Genomic DNA, 20490 nt, shown 5'->3' on the forward strand with positions numbered 1-20490 from the left:
TGTTTTTCAGGCTGTACCCTTTCTGCTGGTATATTTCGGGTGAAGGTGCCAGATTGCCAGTTGGATTTTTTTTTTACAGCTGGAGGAAAATCACTGCACAAAGAAGTAAACGCAATACAGTGAAATAGTGCTGGGCGATATGACGGTACATACCGTGTACCGTCTTTGATTCCTCATACCGTATGGATTTGATTTCTCATACCGTAGCACAGTAAATACAACAGCTGTGGGCTTCAATAGCCAGCAAATCATATAATATTATTCACTGCTAAAAGCGCTATGGAGCGCTGTGCAGATTAGATACTGTTTGCCAGGTAGCGTTAGCATAACAGTATTAACCTATGAGAGAGGCTTCCTGGATATGGTGAAAAAAAAAAAAAAAAAAAACAGATGGAGGATGAAGAGAGGAGGACCAAATAACAGACTAAAACACTCTATACTGCACGGTTTGTCGAGCCACGGCTGTTGCAAACGACGACATTACGGAAGCAGTACCAACCCACACATGCAAGGACACGATTCCTCTTATAGACAGTCAAGAAAGAAGCTTTCAGAGCGATAATTAGAACTCTGAAGTCCAGGGATGTCTTACGGGGTGAAAATACTTCAGGTCAGTCAATAAACCATAAACGTAAGCGAACTGGAATCTGAGATATTTAAAGTCGTCCACTTTCTATGACAGACCCGTGGTCAAGCTGTACAGAAGAGTTTGCAAACATGGTTTTATCTGTTAAAGGGAGAGTTAAGGGTAATTGTACCATACTTAAATATTAAATAAACAATAAAAATTGCATTTATTACACCCGTTTCACACGTACTGATTCCATCATATATTGTACCATTTTGTGGTGCCGAGCAAAGCTTATAGTCCTCAAAACCTTCATTATATACATGGTGAAATTACAACTGTTTATTTTCTATGTACTTATGACAGTAGAATCAGCCACATATAAAGAGCCATACAAAAAAAATAAACATACGTGATATATCGTGAAACCGTCAGAATCTTAAAAAACACCATGATACATTTGGTCATACCGCCCAGCCGTACAGTGAAACCTCAGTTTTCAAATTCTCCTATAGGTCCTGGGTTTGATCCCCAGGTGGGGCGGTCTGGGTCCTTTCTGCGTGGAGTTTGCATGTTCTCCCCGTGTCTGCGTGAGTTTCCTCCGGGAGCTCCGGTTTCCTCCCATAGTCCAAAAACGTGCAAGTGAGGTGAACTGGAGACACTAAATTGTCCATGACTGTGTTCGATATAAACTTGTGAACTGATGAATCTTGTGTAATGAGTAACTACCGTTCCTGTCATGAATGTAACCAAAGCGTAAAACATGACGTTAAAATCCTAATAAACAAACAAATAAACAAACATCTATAATGACCAGTTCGGATTTCAACCATATTTTTAAAGAAAAAAAAATACGACAGTATTCTCGGGTTCTCTGTCATACAGTTTTGATTTTGCAAATGTCTGTTGGTCGGTTTACACTTTCACAAAAATTCCCTGTGTACACATCCCTATGTGTTTTTTGTATTATAGTCTTATTAAATAAGACTCCATATGACCACAGAAAGGAAGCAATGGCAAAACAAAATGAAAACGATCACAATAGAGGTGAAGAAAAGAACTCGATAGTGTCGTTTATGTGTCTAGCAGTTTGGAATGATGAAATCTACGATCAGCACCATGCTGAGAAATTAAGAGACCATCAAAGGAGCTGATATTGCAAAGGGTGTGAGAGCACTTAGTTGTTTAGTGGTGCAAAGAGACATAAAAGACCAGAAGGACACTTTTCTGACATTTTTATGGAAGGTGACTCCCCTTCCAAACAATAACGCCTCTCATCCTCTTCACCTTCCTCACCACCTTCCATTTAAGCCATTTAAAGGTACAGTGAAGCTATTTTTTGTTCATTTCATGATTAATGAGTTCAATGGGATTTTTTGTATGATGTTATGCATGTACTGTATTAATAATTAGGTTAAAATGCTTTATAATACATAATTATTGTGGTTCTGTGATGGATTTATCCAGTTGACATTGATTCCTTTGGGAAAAATTAATTCAGTTCTCAGTCGAATGGGTTTTTGACCAACATACTGTAACGGATTAAGTTCAGAACTGAGGTTCCACTGTATTGAGCAGCAGCATCACTAAGGACTCAAGACTAAATGTATTTGTTTCATTTGTAGTAGCACCATGCTGGGGTGTATGGGGGTGTCGTAGCCTAGTCTAATCACCAATGATGAATTAATCACAATTATAATGACATTCGGGCGGCTCGGTGGGTAGCACTGTAGCCTCACAGCAAGAAGGTCCTGGGTTCGATTCCCAGGCGGGGCGGTCCAGTCCTTTCTGTGTGGAGTTTGCATGTTCTCCCTGTGTCTATGTGGGTTTCCTCCGGGAGCTCCGGTTACCTCCCACAGTCCAAAAACATGCAGTCAAGTTAATTGGAGACACTGAATTGCCCTATAGGAGAGTGTGTGTATGTGTGTCTGCCCTGCGATGGACTGGTGCCCCGTCCAGGGTGTTACCGTGTGCCTTGCGCCCACTGAAAAGCTGGGATAGGCTCCAGCACCAACAACCTGCCGGGAACCTAATTGGATAAGTGGTTAAGTGAGTGAGTGAGTGAGTATAATGACATTCGTCAAACATTTGACAGAAATGTGCTCCAATCAGTCGTAGAAGAGAACAGTAGAATTCCGAGACCTCTATAAATCATGTCCCTTACATGTATATTTAAACCTTTGATTTTAACTATTAGTGTCTTCATTAAAAAAAAAAAGTAAAATATTAACAGCTTGGATGATAACACAGAACCAAACCCAACAACATAATGGATTTTAATTCCTCACAGTGCAAATTCTCCATCACTGTTCGTCCTCTGTCCGGTTGTTGCGGCTGTGTGCTGTGTTGTGTATAATTGCATTGAAGAGTCGGAGGGTCTGATTGACCCTGTGGTTCCGGTTTTTATCACTGATTGTAATGTGTGTTTGTACTGCTATAAATAGCACCGAAGGTCAAACACCAGTCTGGGGACATTCCACCACCTACAGAGGAAGTACATTCAGGAGGGTCTTACATACAGTCACAATAACAGTAGAGAAATTACCAATGTAATTAATATCGAAGTACCATATGCATTAATATGAAATTGATTTATTTATAAATATATACAATATATACAGTGTATCACAAAAGTGAGTACACCCCTCACATTTCTGCAGATATTTAAGTATATCTTTTCATGGGACAACACTGACAAAATGACACTTTGACACAATGAAAAGTAGTCTGTGTGCAGCTTATATAACAGTGTAAATTTATTCTTCCCTCAAAATAACTCAATATACAGCCATTAATGTCTAAACCACCGGCAACAAAAGTGAGTACACCCCTTAGTAAAAGTTCCTGAAGTGTCAATATTTTGTGTGGCCACCATTATTTCCCAGAACTGCCTTAACTCTCCTGGGCATGGAGTTTACCAGAGCTTCACAGGTTGCCACTGGAATGCTTTTCCACTCCTCCATGACGACATCACGGAGCTGGCGGATATTCGAGACTTTGCGCTCCTCCACCTTCCGCTTGAGGATGCCCCAAAGATGTTCTATTGGGTTTAGGTCTGGAGACATGCTTGGCCAGTCCATCACCTTTACCCTCAGCCTCTTCAATAAAGCAGTGGTCGTCTTAGAGGTGTGTTTGGAGTCATTATCATGCTGGAACACTGCCCTGCGACCCAGTTTCCGGAGGGAGGGGATCATGCTCTGCTTCAGTATTTCACAGTACATATTGGAGTTCATGTGTCCCTCAATGAAATGTAACTCCCCAACACCTGCTGCACTCATGCAGCCCCAGACCATGGCATTCCCACCACCATGCTTGACTGTAGGCATGACACACTTATCTTTGTACTCCTCACCTGATTGCCGCCACACATGCTTGAGACCATCTGAACCAAACAAATTAATATTGGTCTCATCAGACCATAGGACATGGTTCCAGTAATCCATGTCCTTTGTTGACATGTCTTCAGCAAACTGTTTGCGGGCTTTCTTGTGTAGAGACTTCAGAAGAGGCTTCCTTCTGGGGTGACAGCCATGCAGACCAATTTGATGTAGTGTGCGGCGTATGGTCTGAGCACTGACAGGCTGACCCCCCACCTTTTCAATCTCTGCAGCAATGCTGACAGCACTCCTGCGCCTATCTTTCAAAGACAGCAGTTGGATGTGACGCTGAGCACGTGCACTCAGCTTCTTTGGACGACCAACGCGAGGTCTGTTCTGAGTGGACACTGCTCTTTTAAAACGCTGGATGATCTTGGCCACTGTGCTGCAGCTCAGTTTCAGGGTGTTGGCAATCTTCTTGTAGCCTTGGCCATCTTCATGTAGCGCAACAATTCATCTTTTAAGATCCTCAGAGAGTTCTTTGCCATGAGGTGCCATGTTGGAACTTTCAGTGACCAGTATGAGAGAGTGTGAGAGCTGTACTACTAAATTGAACACACCTGCTCCCTATGCACACCTGAGACCTAGTAACACTAACAAATCACATGACATTTTGGAGGGAAAATGACAAGCAGTGCTCAATTTGGACATTTAGGGGTGTAGTCTCTTAGGGGTGTACTCACTTTTGTTGCCGGTGGTTTAGACATTAATGGCTGTATATTGAGTTATTTTGAGGGAAGAATAAATTTACACTGTTATATAAGCTGCACACAGACTACTTTTCATTGTGTCAAAGTGTCATTTTGTCAGTGTTGTCCCATGAAAAGATATACTTAAATATCTGCAGAAATGTGAGGGGTGTACTCACTTTTGTGATACACTGTATATATAAGGCTGTCAAGAATGTTCAGTCTTTTCCACCCTTATTTGTCTCAGAACGTTATTGCAGTTCATTAAACGAAATCGTGATTCACAAAGCCATGTGAAAACAACATATTTTGTTAAAAACAACATTTTATTTATTTTAGAAACAATGTTCTCTAACATGAATCATCCCTGTGAAAAAGTAATTGCCCCTTGGCTACTTAAGCAACCAATTCACCTAATCTTATTGATCAGCCAGATTAGTACATTAGCTAAATATTCAGGCCCAGTTTCAGAAAGGAAATTTTAGAAGAGTTCTTAAAGCCGCTCAGGTGGCGCAGCGGTAAAATATTCTAGCACACCAGAGCTGGTATCTCGAATACATCGTATCGAATCTCATCTCATCTCTGCCATCTGTCTGGGCTGGGCAGCTACATGAACAACGATTAGCTGTTACGACCTCTGCTGGCTGATTGCTGGCGCCTGTGCAGAGTTGAGGAATAATGCTGATCAGGCTGTGGCTCTAGAGGTGAGGCGTACCGCAATCAGGGTAATTGGATACGACTCGATTAGGGGAGAGTTCTTAAGAAGAGTTTTTAAAATTAATTCTTGAAAGTGTTATGAATCATATGTAACACTCTCGGACTTTCCTGAATTACTATGAGTGCCATTATCTGTTAAAGAAAACTTAACATTAATGACTCTACCCAGGAGTGGCCAAAATGCTTAACTTTTTATGAGCGCTTAGCATCAAGTCATTGAAAGAACACTAAACATAACTGAGGCTAAATATGTGTAAATTTTTTTAGTGTTCATAAAGAGCATAATATGAAAGTGGCAAATATTAATTTCATAGTTCAGTAGCCTGGTCAAAACTGTGTATTTATTTACCACTGGCGATAGTAGAACTAGCGTACCTTTAGTTTACCTAAAGATGCTTCAAGCATTTCAAGCTGTAACCTATACACCGAAGAGGCATAACATTATGACCACTGACTGGTGAAGCGGATAACACTGATTATCTCTTCATCACGGCACCTGTTAGTGGGTGGGATATATTAGGCAGCAAGTGAACATTTTATCCTCAAAGCTTGTGGGGTGTTCCCGGTCTGCAGTGGTCAGTATCTATCAAAAGTGGTCCAAGGAAGGAATAGTGATAAACCGACGACAGGTCTCATTGATGCACGTGGGGAGCGAAGGCTGGGCCGTGTGGTCCGATCCAACAGACGAGCTACTGTAGCTCAAACTGCTGAAGAAGTTCATGCTGGTTCTGATAGAAAGGTGTCAGAATACACAGAGCATCACAGTTGCAGGGCTGTTTTGGCAGCAAAAGGGGGACCAACACAGTATTAGGAAGGTGGTCATAATGTTATGCACCATCGGTGTATATCAACATGCAAATCAAAGTATGTCAGTGGCATTAAATGCATGTTTCTTTTGCACAAACAGTACTACCGCCTTGGACCCCTGGCATCAGTCGTTATGGCATGACTGCTCGAGGTCTTGATATTACTGGATGATGATGTTGTATCATGTTTTACACAATTTGGTTCAATTTATGACAGAACAGGTAGTTACTCATTATACAAGATTCATCAGCTCAAGTCTTTAATATCAAACACAGTCATGGACAATTTAGTATCTCCAGTTCACTTTACTTGAATGTTTTTGGACTGTGGGAAGAAACCGGAGCTCCCAGAGGAAAACATGCAAACTCCACACAGAAAGGACCCAGACCGCTCCACCTGAGAATAGAACCCAGGACCTTCTTGCTGTGAGGCGACAGTGCTACCCACCGTGCCATCCGATGATTGTGCTAACCGTACTGTTGTTATTGTGCTCCTTAATCAATTCAAACTGCCACATCACAACACTGATAAAAACACACAAACACAAAAAGCACTTGCTAACAGACAGACATGCAGCGAGACGCACTAGCAACTCTCCTGCTTTATGGTGATGCGCCAGCTCTTCAGCGATCCTCCCCTTCACTACTTCTTCTGATTGATGCCAATAGGAGAAGCATTCCTTCTCCGTCTTCCTCCTCCCTCGTGCTGTCTCTCCCTCCCTCCCTCAATCCATCCATCCTCCCCATGCTACCTCCCTCTCACCCCTCCTCCTCTCATGCTCATGCTCGCTCTCTCGCTCTCGCCTGCGCTCCCGCTCCTCGTCTCCACATCGCAGTAGCGCTCGCAGGGAAGGACCCAGAGAGACGTACGCAGACACCGGGAAACCAGGGAAAGGTAAACGGAGGGAAAGTTGTTTCCGTCGGATGAGCTCAGGTTGCGCGCTGTGGAGTGTCACACAGAGATGCGGGGTGTCCCACCCATGAGCCGGAGCATCCTGGAGCTGGAGTGACCTGGGGGACTCTCTCAGCGAGCCATCCGTGATTCCCACAAGACATATACACAGACACATCAGCCTCGGAGCTGACTCGGTACTCGGTACTCAGCTCGGGAAGGGACGTTGGTATGGCTTTAACTGGGTGATGGATATGAAAGCAGTTCTTAGAGAAACTGGTAAGTTGTTCTTCTTCCCCAGTGCATTCCCAGTTCAACTGGTGTAATCTCAGAATGCTTAATTGTGCATGATTTTGCTTAAACGTGCCTCATTTCGCCTTTATGTATCACCATATTTTGATTCTAAGCTGCACTGTGAGGTCCAGTCTGACGAAAACACGCTGTATGCAGTAAATCCATTGATTAATTACTGATTGCTGATTAATTACCTGATTAATGAACTGATTGATTGATTGATTGATGTCTGGCTGCGGTGACGAGGTAACTCTGGCTGGTTTTTCTGCTTCTATTTCGCCAAACTCTGCAGGAATTTATTATGCGTTCTGCATGTACAAGTGCCCAGACAGCGCAATCAGCAAGCGAAGAGCAAATTCATAATTAAGAGAGCTGCCACTTTATAGCTTGCCATTAAACTGCAGGGGGATCCGGAACTACTAACAAATGACGAATAACGCTCGCGCTCTTTGGACGATTCGGTTGTTTTGCTGTCTCTGACTTGTGTGACTTGAATCTATAATGCACAGGCTCTTCCAGAGAGGGTTTCTATCCAAAAAGACTCTCAGCTACAGGTCTAGGTAAAAATATAGATGAAGAAATGTCGTCAGGCACATAAACGTGTTACATAATGTAAGCCTGAGTCTTCTGGGGACCTGGATAAAGGTGTACAAAAGGTTATGGGTTCCTGGTGAGCACTGAAGTGATCATTAAAGAACCTGGCAGTGGTGATTCCAAACCATTTCCAGGCTTGGGCTTATTGCCCTGTTAGACAGGCCAGTTACATAAGAGCTATTTGTTCTCCAGAATGATATTCATCATTTCTTCTACACACTGACCATTTTATCAGCTCCACTTACCATATAGAAGAACTTTGTAGTTCTACAATTACTGACTGTAGTCCATCTATTTCTCTACATACTTTTTTAGCCTGCTTTCACCCTGTTCTTCAATGGTCAGGACCCCCACAGGACCACCACAGAGCAGGTATTATTTAGGTGGTGGATCATTCTCAGCACTGTAGTGACACTGACAAGGTGGTGGTGTGTTAGTGTGTGTTGTGCTGGTATGAGTGGATCAGACACAGCAGCACTGCAGGAGTTTTAAAATACCGTGTCCACTCACTGTCCACTCTATTAGACACTCCTACCTAGTTGGTCCACCTTGTAGATGTAAAGTCAGAGACGATCGCTCATCTATTGCTGCTGTTTGAGTCGGTCATCTTCTAGACCAGGCATGTCCAAAGATCGGATTCTATACGGCCCGCGCCTTCTGTCTTAAATTACATTACTTGTGGCCCGCCAGCAAAGTCAAACAGAAAAAAAATTATATTTCGTCGCTGTCTGATTAATAACACTTAGCGGTTTTTACTTTTTTACATGTTTTGATTGTGGGTATAAATCTCTGTCTGTTCATAGCAGCGCATATCAAAATAACCAATAAAAAGATGAATGAAATCACGCATTCTCTGTAACGAGTATCTCCATTGGCTGCTAGACCTGTCCATCAAACCGCATATCTCCGCCTCCTTCCCCTCCGGTACTGTTAGAGAAAGAAGTGAAACTCGTTTGCTGTGTGATGTTTCGTCTCTACAGTTTATTCAGGTTATTCAATCACATGGTTGTAAACATGATTTATATTTGTGATGTTTGTAGTGTTTTAAAAACACATTTGTATCTAATATTTATATGGACTAAGTGTTTACACGGACTGTATTTATTAACACAATCTAACTTTTTTATAGCAGTAAATAACATGATTTACAAAGTAGAGATAATGCCTGGTAACTTGATTTTTTCAGGTATTTATAGGTGTTTAAATGGTAATTTAGAACAGTATTTCCCAGTCATGTTTCTGCACATTACAGTATTAAAAGTTTTCTTAATAGATCTATGAAATAATCGTATCTGTGTTTTGATGCTTTATTAATGCATAATATTAGATCAAAATATTTAGAAAAGCATTATGTCTAAGTTAGCCAGAAAACTTAAGCACAGTGTCAAGGATTGTTCAATATGAACGTCTTTTTTTCTGTTTTGTCTTATGGTTCTGTATGCCAGGAAATACTCCAAAGGTAGCCATGCATTATTATACTGTAGTTTAAACCCAAACCATGTTTGGCACCTGAATGCTTACATTTGGTTGTTGTTCGCGGTGTGAAAATAAAATGATTAAATAACAGCATACTATATGCATATTTTATTGTTTTATATATATATATACAGTGTATCACAAAAGTGAGTACACCCCTCACATTTCTGCAAATATTTCATTATATCTTTTCATGGGACAACACTATAGACATGAAACTTGGATATAACTTAGAGTAGTCAGTGTACAGCTTGTATAGCAGTGTAGATTTACTGTCTTCTAAAAATAACTCAACACACAGCCATTAATGTCTAAATAGCTGGCAACATAAGTGAGTACACCCCACAGTGAACATGTCCAAATTGTGCCCAAATGTGTCGTTGTCCCTCCCTGGTGTCATGTGTCAAGGTCCCAGGTGTAAATGGGGAGCAGGGCTGTCAAATTTGGTGTTTTGGGTACAATTCTCTCATACCGGCCACTGGATATTCAACATGGCACCTCATGGCAAAGAACTCTCTGAGGATGTGAGAAATAGAATTGTTGCTCTCCACAAAGATGGCCTGGGCTATAAGAAGATTGCTAACACTCTGAAACTGAGCTACAGCATGGTGGCCAAGGTCATACAGCGGTTTTCCAGGACAGGTTCCACTCGGAACAGACTTCGCCAGGGTCGACCAAAGAAGTTGAGTCCACGTGTTCGGCATCATATCCAGAGGTTGGCTTTAAAAAATAGACACATGAGTGCTGCCAGCATTGCTGCAGAGGTTGAAGACGTGGGAGGTCAGCCTGTCAGTGCTCAGACCATACGCCGCACACTGCATCAACTCGGTCTGCATGGTCGTCATCCCAAAAGGAAGCTGACGCACAAGAAAGCCCGCAAACAGTTTGCTGAAGACAAGCAGTCCAAGAACATGGATTACTGGAATGCCCTGTGGTCTGACGAGACCAAGATAAACTTGTTTGGCTCAGATGGTGTCCAGCATGTGTGGCGGCGCCCTGGTGAGAAGTACCAAGACAACTGTATCTTGCCTACAGTCAAGCATGGTGGTGGTAGCATCATGGTCTTGGGCTGCATGAGTGTTGCTGGCACTGGGGAGCTGCAGTTCATTTAGGGAAACATGAATTCCAACATGTACTGTGACATTCTGAAACAGAGCATGATCCCCTCCCTTCGAAAACTCCCTTTTCCAACAGGATAACGACCCCAAACACAACCTCCAAGATGACAACTGCCTTGCTGAGGAAGCTGAAGGTAAAGGTGATAGACTAAACCCAATTGAGCACCTGTGGCGCATCCTCAAGTGGAAGGTGGAGGAGTTCAAGGTGTCTAACATCCACCAGCTCCGTGATGTCATCATGGAGGAGTGGAAGAGGATTCCAGTAGCAACCTGTGCAGCTCTGGTGAATTCCATGCCCAGGAGGGTTAAGGCAGTGCTGGATAATAATGGTGGTCACACAAAATATTGACACTTTGGGCACAATTTGGACATGTTCACTGTGGGGTGTACTCACTTATGTTGCCAGCCATTTAGACATTAATGGCTGTGTGTTGAGTTATTTTCAGAAGACAGTAAATCTACACTGCTATACAAGTTGTACACTGACTACTCTAAGTTATATCCAAGTTTCATGTCTATAGTGTTGTCCCATGAAAAGATATAATAAAATATTTGCAGAAATGTGAGGGGTGTACTCACTTTTGTGATACACTGTATATATATATATACAGTGTATCACAAAAGTGAGTACACCCCTCACATTTCTGCAGATATTTAAGTATATCTTTTCATGGGACAACACTGGCAAAATGACACTTTGACACAATGAAAAGTAGTCTGTGTGCAGCTTATATAACAGTGTAAATTTATTCTTCCCTCAAAATAACTCAATATACAGCCATTAATGTCTAAACCACCGGCAACAAAAGTGAGTACACCCCTAAGAGACTACACCCCTAAATGTCCAAATTGAGCACTGCTTGTCATTTTCCCTCCAAAATGTCATGTGATTTGTTAGTGTTACTAGGTCTCAGGTGTGCATAGGGAGCAGGTGTGTTCAATTTAGTAGTACAGCTCTCACACTCTCTCATACTGGTCACTGAAAGTTCCAACATGGCACCTCATGGCAAAGAACTCTCTGAGGATCTTAAAAGACGAATTGTTGCGCTACATGAAGATGGCCAAGGCTACAAGAAGATTGCCAACACCCTGAAACTGAGCTGCAGCACAGTGGCCAAGATCATCCAGCGTTTTAAAAGAGCAGGGTCCACTCAGAACAGACCTCGCGTTGGTCGTCCAAAGAAGCTGAGTGCACGTGCTCAGCGTCACATCCAACTGCTGTCTTTGAAAGATAGGCGCAGGAGTGCTGTCAGCATTGCTGCAGAGATTTACATTTACTCCTTTATTCACTGTCTGTTTTACCACCGTCTTATCTTGGTCAGGGTCGAGGTGGGTCTTATTCATTGGCGAAATGCCGGTCCATCACAAGCCAGACACACTCACACACACACACACACACTTGGGGCAGTTTTTTTTTCATATATTTTGTTTATGCATGTTTTGCTCCCGACTTTTAGCGTGTCCAATTGCCCGATTGCGTCACGCTTCCTCTCCACCAATGCTGATCCCCACTCTGATTGAGGAGAACGAATCTAACCCACGCCCCCTCCGACACGTGGGCGGCAGCCATATACATTTGGTCACCTACACCTACACTTTCAAGCTGTAGCCTAGTGGTTAAGGTACTGGACTAGTAATCAGAAGATTGCTGGTTCAAGCCCCACTACTGCCAGGTTGCTGCTGTTGGGCCCTTGAGCAAGGCCCTTAACCCTCAATTGCTCAGACTGTAAAGTTTAACTGTAATGTAGGTCGCTTTGGATAAAGGCGTCTGCTAAATGCCGAAAATGTAAATGAGTTAATATGTGGATCAGACACACCCTGATCAGCGCACTCTTTCCTCGTCTCTGTGCAGGCGCCATCAATCAGCCAGCAGAGGTCGTAGTTGCATTAGTTATGAGAGAGACCCTATCCGGCTTAATCCCACTCCTGTCTGAACAATAGGCCAATCGTTGTTCATGTGGCTGCTCAGCCCAGCCGGCAGGCAGAGCTGAGTCTCTATACGATGTATTCGAGATCTCAGCTCTGGTGTTCTAGCGTGTGTTTTACCGCTGCACCACCTGAGCGCCCACTTGGGGCAGTTTTAATTAGCTCCAACTGGCCTGACTGTCTTTAGCCTTGTGGGAGGAATCCAGAGCACGCGGAGGAAACCCACGCAGAAACAGGGAGAACATGCAAACTCTACATAGAAAGGAGCCGGGGTTCTTCTTGCTGTGAGCCGACAGCACTACCCTCTTCGCCACCGTGCCGCCCAATTGTCTGATTTGATCCCAATATCTGCAATCCTTGTTAGTTGTCTTCCCTAACAACACGCCACTGACATTCAGCTCTCCGTCCTGATTCGTTCTTAGCTTCAGAGCTGAATGTCGATTGGCCCGGCTGGTTGGGAAGAACGTATAAAGAATGAACGTAGCCTTACTCACTGGGTTTCTGGCAAATTTGGCCACGTTTATTCAGCTGTGGTTGATTTTATATGGCAGAATTCAAAATTCTTGTTTTATATCGTGCACAGAAGCTCCACTGCCTTTATGGACCCATTTTTTTACAATTCAACAAGGAAAAGTAATAGAAATAAATAAATAGAGTGAATGTATTCAATTTTGACTCCATATTTGCGGGGGTCAATCCTCCCCCATTGTGAACTGTTACAATAATAACAGCGCAGCACGGTAGCACAACTGGAAGAGTAGGAGCCACATGGCACCACGGGTTTGATCCTTATTTGCAGTCTGGCATATTCTCCCCATGTCTCTGCGTGTCTCCTTTGGTAATTCTGGTTTCCTCTATTTGCCCCTCGCTGGGAGTGAGTGAATGTGTGAGAATGTGTGCTGCTCTGTATTGATTCTGGTCCTGTCTGGGGTGCACCCTGAGTCTCTGGGTAATGGTGAACCCATCGACAGTTAGTAGGAACTAGGAGTGAGTGATACGTTCAAGTAAAATGCTGTAAAACGTAGCAGACAGAACCGGGAAATGTATTTTACTGTGCTAATCTTAGCCTCTCATTGCTCCTAGCAAAATTCAGAGACATAGTTAGAGTACAAGCTAAAATAATTGCCTGAGGCTCCAAATCGTAAAGGGCCCGTGAAGATGTTCAAATATTAGAACCCTGTAATATGTGATAACAGCAATAACAGACAGTAATGATGGCAAAATTAGCGGATAAGGTACTAGACTAGTGATAAGAGGGTTGCTGGTTCAATCCCCACCTCTGCCAGGTTGCCACTGTTGGGCCCTTGACCAGCAATTGCTTGCATTATTGTATACTGCCAAAATTTAAAAATGCCTGCTAAATTTCGTACATGTAAATAAACAACACTACACAACGAGACAAGCTGTAGCCTAGTGGTTAAGGTACTGGACTGGTAATCAGAAGGTCGCTGGTTAAAGCCCCACTACTGCCAGGTTGCTGCTGTTTGGCCCTTGAGCATGGCCCTTAACCCTCAATTGCTCAGATTGTATACTGTAACTGTAATGTAAGTCGCTTTGGATAAAGGCGTCTGCTAAATGCAGAAAATGTAAATGTAATATAAATGTATAATGTTACATTTAAATCTGTTTTATGTAGAGAATATATATAAGCAGTGGTAGCTAAGCGGTTAAGGTACTGGATTAGTAATCAAAAGGTTGCCAGTTCAAGTCCCACCACTTCCATATTGCCACGATTGGGCCCTTAACCCTCAATTGCTTAGATTGTATTCATTCATAGTTGTAAGTTGCTTTGGGTAAAAGCGTCCACTAAATGCTGTATATATGTACATACACTGATTAGGCATAACATTATGACCTTCCTAATATTGTGTTGGTCCCAATTTTGCTGCCAAAACAGCCCTGCAACTGTGATGCTCTGTGTATTCTGACACCTTTCTATCAGAACCAGCATCAACTTCTTCAGCTCGTCTGTTGGATCGGTCCACACGTGCATCAGTGAGCCTTGGCCGCCCATGACCCTGTCGCCGGTTTACCACTGTTCCTTCCTTGGACCACTTTTGATAGATACTGACCCCACAAGAGCTGCAGTTTTGGAGATGCTCCGACCCAGTCGTCTAGCCATCACAATTTGGCCCTCGTCAAACTCACTCAGATCCTCACGCTCGCCCATTTTTCCTGCTTCTAACATCAACTTTGAGGATAAAATGTTCACTTGCTGCCTGATATATCCCCCCCACTAACAGGTGCCGTGATGAAGAGATAATCAGTGTTATTCACCTCACCTGTCAGTAGTCATAATGTTATGCCTAGTCAGTGTAAATATATATATATATATATTGTGCTGTTGTTATGGTCAGTTCTTACATACCAAATGCATGAATCCATGTATTTAAGGACCTCATTAGCTGGAACTGGAAATTAGGAAACATATAATTTATATAATTGATTTTATAAACCTGTTAGCGATGAATGTGATGAAAACACCTGAACTTAATAATTAAGAGTGTTTACATACCTTAGGCCAAATAGTATACTTTCATTTCACATTCATCATCATGACAACGTTATAATATTCTAGAATAATTACAAAGATTTTGAGATTAGGTACTGAATAGATATTAAGAAATGGCCTCACAGCTGTACAGGTAGGTCGTATATAAAGTGGACAGATTGATGTAGATATGTACGATATGAAGATATTAATGAGGTCCTGCGGTACAGCAGCTCAGGTATGGATTAATGACGCACTTAGTGAAGAGGTGAAAAGCTCAGTGATGGAGAAACTATAATTAAATTCCCTAAAAATGTTCACATTATTATTTGGTATTATTTGGGTAGGTCAAGGTGTAGCTCAGGGCCATTTAAGTTTACAAAAATAACACCAGGTGAGTAACGAAGAACACAAAGACAGATGTATGACAGGGTACATTATTGATCCCAAACTTTGGGGAGTAATCTAAACAGTTTGGTGTGGAGGAACTGCTGTGGCCTGCACAGAGCCCTGACCTCAACCCCACTGAACACCTTTGGGATAAATCGGAACTTAGATTTCCAGCCAGACATTCTCATCCAACATCAGTGCCTGACCTCAGACATGCTGTCCTCACCAGTGTAATGATTTGGGCTAGACGTTACAAGAGAGGGGTGGACACACACGCAGAGATGTTTCAGAAAGTATTTTATAATAACACGGTTTAAACAAGACAACACACCAACACATGAACTATGCTAACTGCTAAGCTAAATGCTAAACTAAATCCTAATCTAAACATAAACAATGCAAAAGCTAAACTAAACATACAATGAACCTAACTAAAGCTAAACATGAGCTAGACTTCTAAGAATGAACAAACAAGAACATGAGCAAACTGGACCAAACTGAGCAAGGCAAGGCAAGGCAAGTTTATTTGTATAGCACCTTTCATACACAGTGGCAATTCAAAGTGCTTTACATAAGGAAAAATTAAAAGCATTAAAACATTCCTGAGATCTAGAGCCTCAGAAAGACTTCTTGCAAACATTTAGTTACAATTAAGAGAACATGAAATTAAAACAAGAGAGATAAAAAATTAAGAACATGAAAAACTAAAAGAAAATATAGTAAAATGAGGGCCACACAGACCCAGAGCCACACAGACTCTCAGTAAATATCAATAAATGGGGGCCACACAGACCCAGAGCCACACAGACTCTCAGTAAATATCAATAAATGAGGGCCACACCTTGAAAAGAAAACACAAATCAAAATAGTCTCCTCCGAATCATCCACCGGTGCCTTTTTAAATGCACAGAGAATTAGCCCTCAACAAGGTCCAGCTGTGGGTCTTTAACAGGAGACCAATCATACCGAGGGGGCATTGGCCCGTCACCGAAGACAAAATCTCATAATTACAGAGTACGTACTAGATTAGAGGAAGTACGCACTGCTCGGCCGGTAAAGAAGTACACACTTTCAGTACAGAAGTGTGCAGTACTACGTCCGCCATCTTACCAACGTCAAGTGATGACGTAATATCACCATAGTTACAGGCCGCATGCTCATTACAAGCCCCACTCGCCAAAATTTTGGACATTTATCGGCTCTTTGCGCTAATCATAACGTTATTTAGGGTCGTACGCAATAATAACATTTTATTTTGTTTATCTTACTTACACTTGTAAACCATTTTCCGCCATCCTTCTTGTTTCTTCTTCCGCTTCGAATGCCTACGCGGCTCCAGTTGAATTATGGGATACATTAGCGGCCCAAAAGTGTGCATCATTTGCATACTCAAACATGGCTGCCCAAGAAGTAGGTCATCCGGGTACTTCTCGCGTACCTGTTTATGTATACTACGTATTCGGACATACTAACCGCTCTCGCGTACTGCTTTGGCGTACTATTGAGTATGGAAGTATGCGTTTCGGACGCAGCTAAACACTCCTCCACCATGTGCTCCTGGAAAGGTGGGCGTGGCAGGTGCACAGGAGCTGTATTTGGACACAGTATATTCTGTATTTGGAATATAACCTGCAATAAGCTTATAATTTAATGACCACATACATTTGGCCACCTGGTTAATAGAGTAAAAATAAATATAATTATTGTCCTGGTGAACTGAAAGATTAAAGATATGATGAGGAATACCTGGTGATGAATGGAAAGCTTCTACTAAAGCTCCTTTAGCATTCTAACTGCTCACCAGGATGGATGACTGTGCAGATCCTTCTACCTTCAGACTTGTTGTCTAAGCGGATCTGATGCCACTTATCCACAAATGATCATAATATCCTCTAAAATGGATCTTAGTGGGAGCCAAAGTCAGTCTTCAGGGCCTGAAACAGTGCAGACGTATTTATTTAGAGGTGAATAAGCTTCTGTAAAAGATTAGCTGTCTGTCATTGTTGGCCAGAACATCCATCACTCCAGTGTGGAACAGGACACCAGCATTTTACCTATTTTGAAGAAAGGCGTGTGGCCACTGGAGCCTTGGGTGATACCTTCAGTAGAAAATCTATTACTGAGAGGATTAGAAAGTGGAGGATTCTGGGTAGCTGCCTGTGTTCTCCTGTATTCTGCCGTGAACCCTAAAGAGACACAGATAATGCCACCCTCAGCTCTCCGGCATAATGACGTTTTGTGAAGGTTGAGGATATTGGGCCTGGGAGAGATCGTTATCGGCCTGGACACATTCGCCACACTGATAGGGCACCACATGGCCTATGGGAGGTCAGAAGCCAGCCTAAAAATAGCCGCATGACTCAAGTCTGATGTGTTGAAGTAGTTGGAGTAATAATGAGAGTATAAAGAGGAAAACAAACAAGCCTCCTGTGGCATCCATTAAAAAAGTTGCCCATTTTAGAGACTATCTCCCTTTTCCTGCAGCCAAAAGAATGTGGACAGCTCTATTTATCGTGCTTAAGTATTCCAGCCACATATATTGTACACATTGTACACAAACTATATCAATATATATCAATTGTATACAATTAATTAATTAGACAGACAGATAGATGGATAGACAGATAGATGGATAGACAGATAGATGGATGGATGGATGGATAGATAGATAGATAGATAGATAGATAGATAGATAGATAGATAGATAGATAGATAGATAGATAGATAGATAGATAGATAGATAGAGGATGGATGGATGGATAGATCATGGACGGCCAAGGCTCATTGATGCACGTGGGGAGCGAAGGCTGGCATGTGTGGTCCGATCCAACAGACGAGCTCCTGTAGCTCAAACTCCTGAAGAAGTTCATGCTGGTTCTGATAAAAAGGTGTCAGAATACACAGATCATCACATTTGCTGGGCTGTTTTGGCAGCAAAAGGGGGACCAACACAATATTAGGGAGGTGGTCATAATGTTATGCCTCATTGGTGTATTTCAGCCCTTAAACTAGCGGAAACTTATTTAAACAAAACAGCAAAACAAGCAGCTACGATTTTGCTTCATTGGTCCAAATCTAGACGTTGTAAAACATGCCCTAGTTTCTGTGCATCATTTATTAATACTGTAAGTCCATTATAGCTGATGCAGCTGAATCTGGCTGAATTGATCAACTGTGTGTTGTCAGCATAAAAGTCAACATTAGAATTATGGATTAGCAGGTTCATCTCCCAGGTGCTGTATATGAAGTGAAAACAATAGCAGTGGTTCTTCAACTTTTCAGATCCTGTACCACTTAAAAAATTAAACAAACAAAAAAATCCCACCTATAACAGATCTTTCAGTTAACACCAACGCCACAAACACAACTGAGCCCTAAATGTTCAGTAAGCACTGACCATTTCAATATAAAGATGAAGCACAGTTAGGATGGTTTTGGTTTTTCCTCTATGCCATTAAACCCCAATCTTAGAACATGATTAACACCAGTTGGTTATCCATCCTCCTCATTCTCAACCGATTCTCAAGCCCAGTCCATCATGACAGCATCAGTGTGCTTCACATCTATACTTTTGGAGCAGCATGGTGGCTCGGTGGGTAGCACTATCACCTCACAGCAAGAAGGTCCTGGATTTGATTTCCAGCTTCAAGTACCAGAACCTACACCTTCCTAATATTGTGAACTGTCGAGGCATGGAGTCTGACATCTTTCTATCAGAACCAGCATTAACATCTTCAGTAATCTGAGCTACAGTAGCTCGTCTGTTGGATTGGACCACACGGCCCAGCCTTCGCTCCCCACGTGCATCGGTGAGGCTTGGCCGCCCATGACCCTGTCGCAGGTTTACCACTGTTCCCTCATTGGAGAACTCTTGATAGATACTGACCCCACAATGCTTTTGGAAACCACTACGCTTGTTACTACCAAAAAAGAAACATTTGTAGAAAGATAATAACCTGTTAATTTCCTATTTAAAATCATAAATAACGTCATTACTAATATCATCTATAGTCCAGTTCTCCAACATTCATTATCTTATCTGCTTATCCAATTAGGGTTGGGTTGGTGCTGAAGCCTATCCCAGCTTTTCAACAGTAACACCCTGAACGGGAGGGACGCCAGTCCATCGCAGGGCAGACACACACACACACACAAAGGGCAATTCAGTGTCTCCAATTCACCTCACTTGCACGTTTTTGGACTGTGGGATGAAACCGGAGCTCCTGGAGGAAACCCACGCACACACAGGGAGAACATGCAAACTCCACACAGAAGGGACCCAGACCGCCCCACCTGGGGATCGAACCCAGGACCTTCTTGATGTGAGGCGACAGTGTTACCCACTAAGCCACCGTGCTGGCCCAGTTCTCCAACAGCAAATCAATATTTTCCTCAACTTTTGACAAAATTGTCGTTTTAATTTACAAGACACAGGAAATGAGCATTTGCTTTCTCTCTCCACTGTTATAAAAACCCTTTTCTCTTTCCTACTGGCACCGGAATTGAACAATCATATCAATGAGAAGCAGGTGGTTCTGTACAGTGCGGTGTTATTGTGCCGCTGTCAGTTGCCGACTCAGATGGATGGAAATGCTTGCAGTGCAAGCTGTTCGGCACACTGCACTGCAGTGCCATATAACATAAAAGCTCATTACTAAAGTACACCCACATCGAACACGGCTCACCAATTATACCAATTACAGGCGTAAACAAGGCAAACCAGAGCCTGGTATTCAATGCTCTGGGACGTCTTAGGCTAGTGGTTTAATCACGGCGGTGCATCACTGCTGCGTTCCAGGCTGCTGCATTTAATCAGACACACGTCAGATATTAGATATGCTGCTGCCTTACTGGGAACGAGCCCTACATACAGATCAGGCTTCACCAGGACTGAGGAGTTTCACGTAGTTTAGGAACTTTGATAAGGCAAGGCAAGGCAAGGCAAGTTTATTTGTATAGCACCTTTCATACACAGTGGCAATTCAAAGTGCTTTACATAAGGAAAAATTAAAAATTAAAAGCATTAAAACATTCCTGAGATCTAGAACCTCAGAAAGACTTCTTGCAAACATTTAGTTACAATTAAAAACTTGAAATTCAAACAAGAGAGATAAAAATTAAGAACTTGAAAAAGTAAAAGAAAATATTGTAA

At 42.5% G+C, this 20490-nt stretch overlaps 1 protein-coding gene across 1 annotated transcript in view; it reads left to right on the forward strand.

Moving 5' to 3' along the window:
* The first annotated feature begins 7025 nt into the window (after positions 1–7025).
* LOC134319650 (FERM and PDZ domain-containing protein 4-like) overlaps positions 7026–20490 on the forward strand; it is a 109231-nt gene continuing 95766 nt past the window's right edge. The window contains exon 1 of the mRNA XM_063000944.1: positions 7026–7328. The gene's annotated coding sequence lies outside the window, so the exon portion shown is untranslated. The remainder of the gene's footprint in view (positions 7329–20490) is intronic.

The sequence above is a fragment of the Trichomycterus rosablanca genome, chromosome 8, assembly GCF_030014385.1.
Source record: "Trichomycterus rosablanca isolate fTriRos1 chromosome 8, fTriRos1.hap1, whole genome shotgun sequence".
Taxonomy (NCBI): domain Eukaryota; kingdom Metazoa; phylum Chordata; class Actinopteri; order Siluriformes; family Trichomycteridae; genus Trichomycterus; species Trichomycterus rosablanca.